We start from the raw sequence: 15,384 nt of genomic DNA on the forward strand, positions 1-15,384 counted from the left end.
TCAACCCCTGCTGTTTAAGCAGCTGATTGGTCCAGCCAACACCACTGTATATATTCTATGGAGCATAGGAAAGGAGGGGCTGGCTGGCTGGTTGGTTGGCTGATTGACTGAGTGACTGCCTGACTGGCTGTTTAGCTGACTGGTTGGCTTAATGACTGATTGGCTGGCTGACTGGCTAGTTGAATAACTGGTTGGCTGACTGGTTGGTTGGCTGACTGACTGATCGACTGGCTGGCTGGCTGACTAGCTGAATGACTGACTGGCTGGTTAGCGGAATGACTGACTGGCTGGTTAGCTGAATGACTGACGGACTGGATGGTTATATGAATGACTGACTGACTGGCTGGTTAGCTGAATGACTGACTTACTGACTGGTCAGCTGACTGACTGGCTGGCTGAATGACGGACTGTGTGACTTGACAGTTTGTCTGTCGGACTGGATGACTGGTTGGTTGGCTGACCGACTGGCTGGTGGGGAACTCCCCCTGATCTAATCTCTATGGTCACACTAGGAGGCTATAGCTTTGTGAACACACACTGTTGCCTGTAAATATGATGAACAATAACGCATGTGGATACATGCACACTCACAAAGTACATAGACACACACAGAATTACCCGTACACATACACACAAACTCAAAGTCACAGCTGACACAACGCCTACACAGGCTGATGACCACACAGCCACACAGTACATAGACACACACATAGAATTACACATTAATATTTACACGCACGTACAAATACACACAATGGTTATGTGGACAGGAAACCCATATTAGGGATTTCCTGAGCCCAAGTCCACACACACACACACTCACACATACACACTCAGACACACACACATTCAGACACACACACATTCAGACACACACAGAAAAAAATACACGAACAAGTTAATGAACAAGTGATTGAGAGATGAAATACATGAATGATCAGAAGAGATATGGAATGAGTAGAAAAGGAGGAGAGAATTTTAGTTGGGGGCTGTTCTTTATTCAGTTTGAAAGATTGTGTGGTTATTTATATATTATTTTTAGTTTATGATAAAAGTGTGATTAGAGTTTTAACCCATAGGATAACCCTTTTTGCTTCTAAGTTAGAACCCTGTTGGGTTCCGTATAGAACCTTCTGTAGAAAGGGTTAATGCTTAATGGGTGACATGTCTGGTGAGTATACAGACCACGGAAGAACTGGGATATTTTCAGGTTCCAGGAATTGTATACAGATGCTTGCGACATGGGGCTGTGCATTATCATGCTGAAACATGAGGTGAATGGCACGACAATGCAATTGCAATTGATAAAATGCAATTGTGTTCATTGTCTGTGGCTTATGCCTGCCTATACCATGACCCCACTGCCCCCATGGGGCACTCTGTTCACAACATTAGCATCAGCCAACCATTCACACACACGATGCCATACATGCTGTCTGCCATCTGCCCGGTACAATTGAAACCGAGATTAATTTGTAAAGAGCACACTATTCCAGCGTGCCAGTGGCCATCGAAGGTGAGCATTTGCCCACTAAAGTTGGTTACAATGCCGAACTGCAGTCACGTCAAGACCCTAGTGAGGACAACGAGCACATAGATGAGCTTTCCTGAGATGGTTTCTGACAGCTTGTGCAGAAATTCTTTCGGTTGTGCAAACCCACAGTTTCATCAGCTGTGTAGGTGGCTGGTCTCAGATGATTCCGCAGGTGAAAAAGCCAGATGTAGAGGTCCTGGGATGGCGTAGTTAATGAACATTAAATTCTCTGGCAACAGCTCTGGTGGACGTTCCTGCAGTCAGCATGCCAAACATCTGTGGAATTGTGTTGTGTGACAAAACTGCACATTTTAAAGTGGCCTTTTATTGTCCCTGGCACAATGTGCACCTGTGTAATGATCATGCTGTTTAAACAGGTTCCTGATACGCCACACCTGTCAGGTGGATGGATTATCTTGGCAAAGGAGAAATGCTGACTAACAGGAATGTAAACAAATGTGTACACAACATTTTAGAGAAATAAGCTTTGTGTGCATTTGGAAAATGTCTGGGATTTTTCTTTTTTTCAGCTCATGAAACATGGGACCAACACTGTACATGTTGCGTTTATACTTTTGTTCAGTGTGTGACATTAGTAGGAGTCGGAAAATGATTTCATCTGAGGTTTAGCCAGCCAAGAGAGATTATCTTTATAGCAGTCACTGTGGAAGCTCTTGCCTAACATGGACAGTTGGAAAAAGAGTCAGGTGCTAGGCTCTAAGGATGCCCCCTAAAGTGTACATCCTTATCACTTGGGCTTAGATAACATCCCCAAGCTGAGTCCAGCCTACCTTATGAGGTTCATCAACCTTTTTCAGTCCCGCTTGAACTGAGACAAGGAATCATCCACTGTTCTTGGAATAGGCAGATTTGATTGAGTATTAGTTTAAGGGCGGAGTGGGATTGTAGTTTAAACAATCATCACAGTCACTACACTCCAGAATGTTACTATGTTACTGTTGTTCTATAGTTCTATGTCCCCACACACTACACTCCGGAATGTTACTATGTTACTGTAGATCTATAGTTCTATGTCCCCACACACTACACTCCGGAATGTTACTACGTTACTGTAGTTCTATAGTTCTATGTCCCCAGACACTACACTCCGGAATGTTACTATGTTACTGTTGTTCTATAGTTCTATGTCCCCACACACTACACTCCAGAATGTTACTATGTTACTGTAGATCTATAGTTCTATGTCCCCACACACTACACCCTGGAATGTTACTATGTTACTGTTGTAGTTCTATGTCCCCACACACTACACTCCGGAATGTTACTATGTTACTGTAGATCTATAGTTCTGTCCCCACACACTACACTCCGGAATGTTACTATGTTACTGTAGTTCTATAGTTCTATGTCCCCACACACTACACTCCGGAATGTTACTATGTTACTGTAGATCTATAGTTCTATGTCCCCACACACTACACTCCGGAATGTTACTATGTTACTGTAGTTCTATAGTTCTATGTCCCCACACACTACACTCCAGAATGTTACTATGTTACTGTTGTTCTATAGTTCTATGTCCCCACACACTACACTCCGGAATGTTACTATGTTACTGTAGTTCTATAGTTCTATGTCCCCACACACTACACTCCGGAATGTTACTATGTTACTGTTGTTCTATAGTTCTATGTCCCCACACACTATGTGGTTGTGGTGATAGCAGAATCAGAGTATACTGTAGATGCATAAATATAGATACTGTATAGATGACAGCAGATACAAGGAGCATTGATGACAATGTTAATAGCTCTACACCCCAGACACAATATGGCTGTTCTGATGATATCATAAAGAGTGTGGATTAATTGCTGCGTAGATATAGATACTGTACATAGAATAGATGACAGCATGGATCTACATATCTTTTTCTATCCAGAGAGAACCGTAACTTCCACTGATGCCATTAGGAGAAGTGGATTTAGGTGGAAACATTTGACTTAGGTGGAAGCTATGTGGGCCAGCCGCATTGATATTTGGTGTTGATACCAGGCTGCTCGTTAGGGCACACACCTGTCACCAGCGTAACGTGCATAATGACACTTTGCGTTTAATGACGCACAATGACGCACATTTAACCCATGTGTCTCTGTGTGGCCATACCCTTAATCTGACCGGCAAATCATAGATGCATAAAGAATAGATTCATTAGAAATAGATAGCCTAGATGAGAACAATTTTCTATTCGTGAGTGAACGTCTATGGGTGTGGACTGGTATTGGACGGAAGGAGTACCCTTGTGTATCCATTGGGTTGGGTTGGATTCTCAGGAACATGAATCTGACTACCAGGGTAATCTGACTGTAGTTTAATTAAGGTGATGTATCACTACATCATGTGATGTGTCCCAAATTGAGACACAACCATGAGGTCAAGGTTGAGGCGTGCAAGTTCACAAGAAAAAAGGAATAGCACCAGAAACGAAGACGCAAATGAAAGATATTTAAACACATGTTTGATCTGATACACCAACACATTTTTCATTGCTCACTGACACAAACAGTTAACATGGACATATTTAGACTCATCTCTTTGTCCATATACTTCATTCCCCTGTTCACCATCATGGTCAGCTCCCCTCGTGACGGGGTTGAGCAGAATAGGCTATTCCCTCCGAGCTAGAAATAGCTGTCGTAAAGGACCATCAGATCAGAGTGTTGTTTTTGGTAGGTAACTCGCACACACACACACACACACACACACACACACACACACACACACACACACACTCCAGTGTGAGTTATTTATAGGTCATTTACACATTTCAGAGGGCCCTCAAGGTGGTGAAGGTACTTCACTGGTCCTATTTTGGCCCTTGATTGTAGTGGGAGGTCAACTTGTGATGGGGATGCACACTGTTCCATGGTAAGGGGAGGAACGTATAGGCAGGGTGTGTCCTAATACTATCTCCTTTCTCCTGATGTGTGAGCCTCACCACTTATTTACAGTTGGTCTACTTTGTGCCTGTTTTCAACGCTTTTTGCGTCAACATTTTTATTGAACCAAATTAGGCGCTGACCCACCTAATTGGAAAATGCTGAGGAAAATGATGTGGAAAATGCTGTGGAAAATGCTGTGGAAAATGCCTGCTCGCCACACATTTGTCGCTGTTATGACGTTGATGATTTGTCACTATGTACGGTTTGTTAACGTTCCTCCCGTTGTAATGAGAGTAGGCATTCAGCGCCATCTAACGGCCGTGTTGGGGATAACAGTTGTTGACAACTGTAGCATTGTAACCCTAACCCTTTTCCTAACCTTTAACCTCATTCTCCTAACCTGCTACGTTAATTCACCTAACCTGCTGCGTTAATTCACCTAACCTGCTGCGTTAATTCACCTAACCTGCTGTGTTAATTCACCTAACCTGCTGCGTTAATTCACCTAACCTGCTGCGTTAATTCACCTAACCTGCTGCGTTAATTCACCTAACCTGCTACGTTAATTCACCTAACCTGCTGCGTTAATTCACCTAACCTGCTGCGTTAATTCACCTAACCTGCTACGTTAATTCACCTAACCTGCTGCGTTAATTCACCTAACCTGCTGCGTTAATTCACCTAACCTGCTACGTTAATTCACCTAACCTGCTACGTTAATTCACCTAACCTGCTGCGTTAATTCACCTAACCTGCTACGTTAATTCACCTAACCTGCTATGTTAATTCACCTAACCTGCTGCGTTAATTCACCTAACCTGCTGCGTTAATTCACCTAACCTGCTGCGTTAATTCTCCTAACCTGCTGCGTTAATTCACCTAACCTGCTACGTTAATTCACCTAACCTGCTGCGTTAATTCTCCTAACCTACTGCGTTAATTCACCTAACCTGCTACGTTAATTCACCTAACCTACTGCGTTAATTCACCTAACCTGCTGCGTTAATTCTCCTAACCTGCTGCGTTAATTCACCTAACCTGCTGCGTTAATTCACCTAACCTGCTACGTTAATTCACCTAACCTGCTGCGTTAATTCACCTAACCTGCTGCGTTAATTCACCTAACCTGCTGCGTTAATTCTCCTAACCTGCTGCGTTAATTCACCTAACCTGCTGCGTTAATTCACCTAACCTGCTGCGTTAATTCACCTAACCTGCTGCGTTAATTCACCTAACCTGCTGCGTTAATTCACCTAACCTGCTGCGTTAATTCTCCTAACCTGCTGCGTTAATTCACCTAACCTGCTCCGTTAATTCACCTAACCTGCTGCGTTAATTCACCTAACCTGACACATTATTTATCCTGAGCTGCTATGTAAAACAAACCATCTGCGGCAACAAATCAACAGTATCAAACTAATGATGAGGTTTGTGAGAAAGCTCCCACCACACACTGCCTCACCAGAACATGTGTAAACACACTGCCTCACCAGAACATGTGTAAACACACTGCCTCACCAGAACATGTGTAAACACACTGCCTCACCAGAACATTTGTAAACACACTGCCTCACCAGAACATTTGTAAACACACTGCCTCACCAGAACATTTGTAAACACACTGCCTCACCAGAACATTTGTAAACACACTGCCTCACCAGAACATTTGTAAACACACTGCGAGTTCTGCTCCTTACAATTGTATCTTTAGCTCTGAGTTTAACAGTATTAGCATACCTTCTAGAGATGTTTTCCAGTAACAAAAACATATTTAGTCAAGGCTTCTATTATATTGTGCTGTGTATCGTCTCCAGGAGCGCTTGTGGCGGTTGTACAAAAATCAGGTTATGAAAAAGAACAATTCAATTCTTGAAAAAGTAATAGGCTGGATAACTTACATAACTTGGTTTTAAGACAAATGGCCAACGTTCTTGTTTTTGTAATTTGTGAGGAAATCTGGCATATACAAAATCAGGCCTACCATTTTTTGCTACCATTTTATGTTACCATTTTATGCTACCATTTTATTCTAGTAAACCTACAGTTAAACTCAAAGCTATACATAGCCTACACCAGAGTATCCACAACGTGGTACTGGAGCCCCCCCCCTGGGTGCACGGTTTGGTTCCTGCCCTAGCACTACACACCTCATTCAAATCACCAACTCATCATAAAACGTTGACGATTTGAATCAGCTGTGTAGCGTTAGGGACCGATGTTTGAGAAACCCTGGCCCACACCACCAGTGGTAAGCGGGCCTACCATACCTGGTCAGTATGTCGTCTACCATAGAAACCCTACCATCATAAACACATCTTGTATGAATTGAGCTGCATACAGAATTGCAATCTTTCTGAGCAGCTGTGGGCGGTGTTATTCCACCAGACATCCTTTTTTATGAATTATATAAAAGAGTAAAAACACTGGCACATCTGAGTTTTCTTGTTGCAGGTGCGCGGGAATAACGATCTGATATCTAATATCTTAGAAGAAAGCGAGCAGGCCGTCAAGCACTGACGAAGTCTTTAGGCATACAGGTTGAAAAGTAAACTAAAGTGATATCATACGAGCAAGAGCAGTGTGCGGGGCTTTCTTTTCTCCTCATTCTATAAGCACAAGTACACTCACCTTGGTCATGTTTAGACATCTAGTTTGTATGTACTACCTGCTACAAATCTGATTTATATTCAGACGGTCTGCTTCACTTCTGAGTAGCCTCAGCATTTCTACGGCACAGTGACAATGGCCACCAGGTGGCCTTAGTGTAACATGGAAACCGCTGGAGAGGCTCCATCACCAGCAGCATCTTCTGGGCAGGTGATACGTCTGTTCAGGACAATTCGTGTAAGGAAATTGTGGGTTTTCTGACTTTTTTGAGGAACATACAGTTGAGAGTGTTACTAAAGATGGAATATGAGAATTTGTCAACTGACCCCAATCGGACAGACTGGACCCGCCCTACATTTTGTATAAAGTTGTAATCCATAATATTTTAAAGTAACTGGTGGTGTTGACATTTAGTGTAAAAAAAAAAAAAAAATCTAACAAATGCATAATTTTATATGGCTGTAGGATGCAAGCTTTGACGCCTATAATGATACATTTTCGGAATGGTCTCGTTTGCAGGAATGCGCTACACTGTAGCAGACAGAGGAGGTGTCAGTTAAATGCCATGTAGGTTGCACGGAGCCGGTAGAGCACAATAGGTAGTAGGGAATTCTGCTGCAGGATCATTCAAAGTGCGGCTGTGGTGAGTAGCCTACATATATCTATGGCATGTCTAGTCGTACGTATAGGACATAGAGTGGAGTTTTGCATGGGATAAACTGGTGAAATAATATAGGCCTATGCAGAACGCATGTGGGCGTTGTTTCTTCGCGTCCACTTGACTAGACTACTTACTGAACGCCATAGAAGGCTCCGATTACAGTCAGGTCAATGGGAAGCAGAGTCCTAGTCCCCTAGTCAGAACAACTGACCTATGTCATAATACTCTGCCATGGTAATTTTTATACATGTTTTATTCACGAAAAAGTGCCTGTTGTTTTTGTGAATTATATATATAGGCCTAGTCGTATGATTCATGGTCCATCTATTCAGATTGTGATAAAGACTGGACAGTTTGCCATTTTGTTTTGCCGTGAGTAAATGTATAGCGTCATTATTTACAGTAGGCCTATAACTTATAATAACACAAGTTATTGGTTTACTGGAGGTGAGGTTTGCCAAATTTATGCACATTCACGTAAAGCAGAGGAGAGTCAGAAACGACTTCCTGCTAAATTGTGACTCTGTGGTTCCGCATTGATATATTTTAAATCTCTACACCATCTGGCTTGGTTTTGAATAAGTGTTAGGATCAGTTTAGGCATATCACTTTAGTTTGTCGTCAGTGAAGGAGGCGTTCTCTTCGTGTGGTCAATTGCTTTAATTCAAAACGCTTGAATCAAAGATCAGAGCACTTTGCGGAGTGGCGTGCTGTGGTCCCGAATGAAATTAATTTATTCTCAATTTATCCAGCTTCCACGAGTTTCAGGTAAATGCACTTTAAAATGTTAACTCGGTTATGTATTTTAATAGTCGTAGCATATTCGTTTACATCTAGTAAGTTAACCTGTGTGTGTGATTTTGATGGACGTTCACCGCGCGTCAGACAGTAACAGCCTATTATCTGGCAAACCGTGGTGGCATGCGGTGGCACGCATTCGAAGTTGCCTCTGCAACGTGGTGCAGCAATGTAAATTGTATCCTCCGTCAATGAGTGTGTATGATACTGTAATGTGTTTTGTAAACGTCTTCACGTGGTGGTGGGTACAATATGTAATCATGGCAACCAGACCATCAATGTAGGTTTGCCTACTGTAGTTCGACTAGGGAAAGTAAAATAAGTGCTACTCTTTTCAAAAATGCTAAATATGTTGGCGTGTTATTGCATTAAACTACCCTTTGTTTGCGGAAAGCGTGAAAGTTGTATGGTATGCATGCAAAAACACTCGTGGTGAAGAGAATATTGGTGCTTTCAAGACAACTGGGTAATCGCAAAAGAACCAGGTCAGATCATGACGTTAGTGATCTTCGGGTCGGAAAGGCTCTAGAAACATGCCCGAGTTTCCGACTTGGAATTCTGAGTTGGGCGACTGTTAAAAATGTTTTTTTTTAGCTCGTTTGTTTTCCGAGTTCCCAGTTGTCTTGAACGCACTGAAGTCGGAAGTCCAGAATTTCCGAGTTCCCAGTTTTCAACGCGGCATGTGGTGCGAGACTGTGATGATCAGCGCTTTGCTCCTTCATTGATTTTGTAGTATTGAAAAGGCTCAATTTAATTATATCATATAGCATTCATTCTTCCATGTCACAGTTGTCTGAGTTCCCTTGATTATCTTCCAGACAGAAAACAATGGTCTGCGGTTTCCCCTCTGTCTTCATATGTCTCTCTATCTCCAACTGAGAGTCTGTCTGGGAGATAAAACCCTTTGATTTCAGCTGACACTATACAGTCCCAGTACTTTATCAAAGTGGTGCAATCACTGTCACTCTCTACGTGGAATGTAAATGTCTTGGTGTAATGGTATGTAATTACACTCTAACTACACTGGTAACTAATTTGAAACATAATCCAGACAGTGAGCTACTACAGTATCAAAAAGGAACCCATATGCAGACCACACACACGGTGGTATGACTAGACAAGATAAATGTGTTTAATCATAGATTGTTGCAGAGTTGGTTTTAACCTATAGTATGGTGTTCAGTGCTGAATCACTCATATCTTCCAGACCCCTTGAACGCCTTGGGGTTTCACACCGCTCTCCCCTGTAGTCTACCATGTCTGGACTCTGGATAGATCAAAGACACAAGGGATACAGGTACACACACACACACCTCCCCGACTATCCAGATCACCTCAGCACTGATATTTCTCAACTTATAATCACCCTCTAAGGATCTCCATTTCAACACCAGGACCAGAGAGCAGACTGCCTGGAGTTAAAAGGTCCAGCCAAGATAAATACGATAATTGCTTCTGAAAGGGTGTAACTCTGAATCTGAGATGCTTGATTTTTCCCCAGTCGTTTTGGTGTGTGTGTTCTGTTCAGTAGATGGACCTGAAATCCAAATCCAGACTAGGCCTTCACCCTGTCCAAAGGAACAGTATACTGCTAGTGCGTTCTTGCTTTTGGCACGGTGGCGTCACTTCCTCTATCACTCCAACCTAGTGATCTCTCTGCTCTCTCACTCTTTCTCTCGTTCTTTCTCTCCCTCCTCGCTTTCTCTTTCTTTCTCTCTCTCTCCTTGCCTCTGTTTATTTTCTCTTTCCAAATGAATGGCTTTACAGTCACCCCAAGGCGCTAGCTGCCCAGCCAGTACTAAGGTCTGAGTAGGCAGGAAGTACAGTGTCCACCATGGTCCATTTGACCTAGTGAGTACACGTACAGGAATAAGGCCTATTAACTATTTGGACTTTTAAAGGCGGTTCCAACAACACACAACTTCAGTGACGGCTAAGTGGCTACAATCACTGCAGGACACTGTATTTGTTGTGACAGATGTCGGTCCCACTAGTACACTAAGCCTTGTTCAACTGTTAGCAGCGTTGTGTTGTATGAAATCAAACCTGAAATACGTCTGTGTACTGAGGAAGGCTTGAAAGAGTTTGTTTGTTTTGGTGAATACGTAGCTTCTCGATAGGCTCAACTCTATATAAAAGAGCAGCTAGGGCTTGTTGTAACATGCACAATCAACTTGGTGTGTGTGTTCCAGCGCGTTAGTGCATGCATGTGTGTGGAACTATGCCTGTAAATGTATGTGTGTTTGGTGGATGGGTGTGTGGGCGTGACACTTTTACTTGTTGTTGGTGTGTTCGTTCATGCTTGCCTCTGTATGTGTGTGTATCTGGTTTGGGAGAGAGAGCGGGAGTATTAAACCATTTAGAAGCATCAACTCCTTTTATTTGAACCTGTCCAAATGACAAACATGACATCACCGTTACCTCACTTCTTCTCTCAGAGGCTGATCAAAAACATGTGGCTTTCTCTCTCTATATATCTCTTTCTCTCTCTATATATCTCTTTCTCTATATATATAATATCTCTTTCTCTCTATATATAATATCTCTTTCTCTCTATATATAATATCTCTTTCTATATATCTCTTTCTCTCTCTTCATCTGTAATACATTTGACTGTTTTCTATATATCCGTGTAGTAGTTGGTTCTGGGTCGGGTCTGAATGAAGCTGCTCTTTTGGGCATGTTCAGAACCCTGTCTCAGTGTCTCTAAGCTTGTTTGTAATGCCCAGGGAAACCAGATGAACGCCACTTAGAAATGACTTATGTCAAAGTAATGTGAGAACAATTACACATTGTTTACATTTTAAAATCTCTGTATACGATATTCTCAGCATAGATAAATGGATCTTACTGTCTGGCTGTGTGGGATGAATGTTTGTAGCTTTGTTGGGTAACCAAACTCTGTGTTCCCAGTAATCCTGGTGGGCTGGGTTATAATAACCTCATTATACATATGTGGGTGATGTGATGTGCTGAATGGAGTCGTGGTTCCGGCCCTTGGACTTCAGCTGAGTTTTGTTCTGCCAGGGGAAGTGTGTGTCTGCGTTCCAGACTAGAGTTGAGATTCCTGAGCGGTGAAAAGGCGTTTGCATAGATATTGGAGTTCCTTCGCCATAGTTACGGGGTCAAGCAAGCCACGACCATGGGAAGAGAGAGGAGTGCCAAGTTTGGGCAAAATTAACGGGCTGTGATCTCCATGCCAGACTTCTCTCGTTAAAATGATTCAAGATCTGGTCTTTGAGCTTCACAAATCCTTAGTTGCTTCCCAAATGGCACCCAATTTCCTGTTGGCCCTGGTCAAAAGTAGTGCACTAGTATCTACCCCCTACACTGTCTGCACCCTCGTGCATCTACCCCCTACACTGTCTGTACTAGAGTTCGACCGATTAATCGGAATGACCGATTTAATTAGGGCCGATTTCAAGTTTTCATAACAACCGGTAATTGTTTATTTTTTATTTTTACACCTGTATTTAACTAGGCAAGTCAGTTAAGAACATATTCTTATTTTCAATGACAACCCACCGTTCCTAGGCTAACTGCCTTGTTCAGGGGCAGAACGACAGATTTTTACCTTGTCAGCTCAGGGATTAGTTTTTGCAACCTTCCGGTTACTAGTCCAACGCTCTAACCACCTGCCTTACATTGCACTCCACGAGGAGACCTGTTACGTGTGGGCAGCAAGAAGCCATGGTACGTTGCTAGCTAGCTTTAAACTTGTCTTATAAAAAAAACAATCAATCTTAACATAATCACTAGTTAACTACACATGGTTGATGATTATATTACTAGTTTAGCGTGTCCTGCGTTGCATATAATCGATGCGGTGCCTGTTAATTTCTCATTGAATCACAGCCTACTTCAACAAATGGGTGACAAGCGCATTTGCGGAAAAAAAAGCACCGTCATTGCACCAATATACCTAAACATCAATGCCTTTCTTTAAATCAATACACAAGTATATCTTTTTAAACCTGCATATTTAGTTAATATTGCCTGCTAACATGAATTTATTTTAACTAGGGAAATTGTCACTTCTCTTGCGTTCTGTAAATTGCAGTCAGGGTATATGCAGCAGTTTGGGCCGCCTGGCTCATTGCTAACTGTGTGAAGACCATTTATTCCTAACAAAGGCCATAATTAATTTGCCAGCATATTACATAATTATGACATAACATTGAAGGTTGTACAATGTAACAGCAATATTTAGGCTTCTGTATGCCACCCGTTAGATAAAATACATAACGGTTCCGTATTTCACTGAAAGAATAAACCTTTTGTTTTCGAAATGAAAGTTTCCGGATTCGACCATATTAATGACCCAAGGCTCGTATTTCTGTGTATTATTATGTTATAACTAAGTCTATGATTTGATAGAGCAGTCTGACTGAGCGATGATGGTAGGCACCAGCAGGCTCGTAAGCATTCATTCAAACAGCACTTTTGTGCGTTTGCCAGCAGCTCTTCGCAATGCTTGAAGCATTGAAGCTTGACGCGTTTCAAACGTCACTCGCTCTGAGACTTGGAGTGGTTGTTCTCCTTGCTCTGCATGGGTAACGCTGCTTTGAGGGTGGCTGTTGTCGATGTGTTCCTGGTTCGAGCCCAGGTAGGAGCGAGGAGAGGGACAGAAGCTATACTGTTACACTGGCAATACTAAAGTGCCTATAAGAACATCCAATAGTCAAATGTATATGAAATACAAATGGTATAGAGAAAAATAGTCCTATAATTCCTATAATAACTACAACCTTAAACTTCTTACCTGGGAATATTGAAGACTCATGTTAAAACCACCAGCTTTCATATGTTCTCATGTTCTGAGCAAGGAACTGAAACGTTAGCTTTCTTACATGGCACATATTGCACTTTTACTCTCTTCTCCAACACTTTGTTTTTGCATTATTTAAACCAAATTGAACATGTTTCATTATTTATTTGAGGCTAAATTGATTTTATTGATGTATTATATTAACTTATTTTAACTTTTCATTCAGTATCAAATAAATAAATAAAAATCGGCAGATTAATCGGTATCTGCTTTATTTTGGTCCTCCAATCTGTATCGGCGTTGAAAATCAGAATCGGTCGGCCTTTAGTCTGTACCCTCATGCATCTACCCCCTACACTGTCTGTACCCTCGTGCATCTACCCCCTACGCTGTCTGTACCCTCATGCATCTACCCCCTACACTGTCTGTACCCTCGTGCATCTACCCCCTACGCTGTCTGTACCCTCGTGCATCTACCCCCTACGCTGTCTGTACCCTCGTGCATCTACCCCCTACGCTGTCTGTACCCTCGTGCGTCTACCCCCTACGCTGTCTGTACCCTCGTGCATCTACCCCCTACGCTGTCTGTACCCTCTTGCATCTACCCCCTACGCTGTCTGTACCCTCGTGCATCTACCCCCTACGCTGTCTGTACCCTCGTGCGTCTACCCCCTACGCTGTCTGTACCCTCGTGCATCTACCCCCTACGCTGTCTGTACCCTCGTGCATCTACCCCCTACGCTGTCTGTACCCTCGTGCATCTACCCCCTACGCTGTCTGTACCCTCGTGCATCTACCCCCTACGCTGTCTGTACCCACAGGGCCTCTATACTTTATATGCCTGTGTTCCAGGTCACCAGACTCATTAAGCCAATCACTGCCAATTAAGCCAATCACTGTCATCTGTGTCAGCAGTGTCATCCCTGTTTGGGTGTGTTATGTAGCTGTGTCCTCCCTGTTAGGGTGTGGTATGTAGCTATGTCATCCCTAATAGGCCTTAGTTGAACATGCAGGCCTGAACAACATTGATAGCAGCCATAAGAGAACAGCTGTGATAATACAGTATAAAGAGATAGGCATATTAAAGGAGGAGGGATATGTGTTTTGACATGTGGGGAGCTAGGAGATGTGATCTGTCCCCAGCAGAGGCACGATTTATAGGAGTTGATCCTTTTACTATGGAGGGAATCTGCACTGCGCCAACTCTATTTATGCGTGTCTATAACTGTATGTGACCTGCGAGAGAGAGTGGGTGTGTGTGTGCGCGTGTGGCTTGGCATATAAACTCAGCAAAAAAAGAAACGTCCCTTTTTCAGGACCCTGTCTTTCAAAGATAAATCGTAAAAATCCAAATAACTTCACAGATCTTCATTGTAAAGGGTTTAAACACTGTTTCCCATGCTTGTTCAATGAACCATAAACAATTCATGGACATGCACCTGTGGAACGGTTGTTAAGACACTAACAGTTTACAGACGGTAGGCAATTAAGGTCACAGTTATGAAAACGTAGGACACTAAAGAGGCCTTTCTACTGACTGAAAAACACCAGAAGAAAGATGCCCAGGGTCCCTGCTCATCTGCGTGAACGTGCCTTAGGCATGCTGCAAGGAGGCATGAGGATTGCAGATGTGGCCAGGGCAATAAATGGCAATGTTCGTACTGTGAGACGCCTAAGACAGCGCTACAGGGAGACAGAACGGATAGCTGATTGTCCTCGCAGTGGCAGACCACGTGTAACAACACCTGCACAGGATCGGTACATCCAAACATCACACCTGCGGGACAGGTACAGGATGGCAACAACAACTGCCCGAGTTACACCAGGACAACACAATCCCTCCATCAGTGCTCAGACTGTCCGCAAAAGGCTGAGAGAGGCTAGACTGAGGGCTTGTAGGCCCGTTGTAAGGCAGGTCCTCACCAGACATCACCGGCAACAACGTTGCCTATGGGCACAAACCCACCATCGCTGGACCAGACAGGACTGGCAAAAAGTGCTCTTCACTTACGTGTCGTGGTTTTGTCTCACCAGGGATGATGGTCGGATTCGCGTTTATCGTCAAAGGAATGAGCATAACACCGAGGCCTATACTCTGGAGCAGGATCGATTTGTA

General features: G+C 43.1%; 1 protein-coding gene across 9 annotated transcripts in view; it reads left to right on the forward strand.

Moving 5' to 3' along the window:
* The first annotated feature begins 7,266 nt into the window (after nt 1-7,266).
* The window catches only part of LOC110485619 (gamma-adducin), a 144,128-nt gene continuing 136,010 nt past the window's right edge, over nt 7,267-15,384 (forward strand). For 3 of the 9 annotated variants that reach the window (XM_090204365.1, XM_090204369.1, XM_090204376.1), the window contains exon 1: nt 9,708-9,797. The gene's annotated coding sequence lies outside the window, so the exon portion shown is untranslated. Of the gene's footprint in view, nt 7,685-8,214; nt 8,471-9,707; nt 9,798-15,384 lie in introns of those variants that run through there. The other 6 variants (XM_090204366.1, XM_090204377.1, XM_090204368.1 and 3 more) reach the window with 4 other exon arrangements.

Source organism: Oncorhynchus mykiss, chromosome 17, assembly GCF_057628025.1.
Source record: "Oncorhynchus mykiss isolate SJ-2025 chromosome 17, ASM5762802v1, whole genome shotgun sequence".
Classification (NCBI taxonomy): Eukaryota; Metazoa; Chordata; class Actinopteri; order Salmoniformes; family Salmonidae; genus Oncorhynchus; species Oncorhynchus mykiss.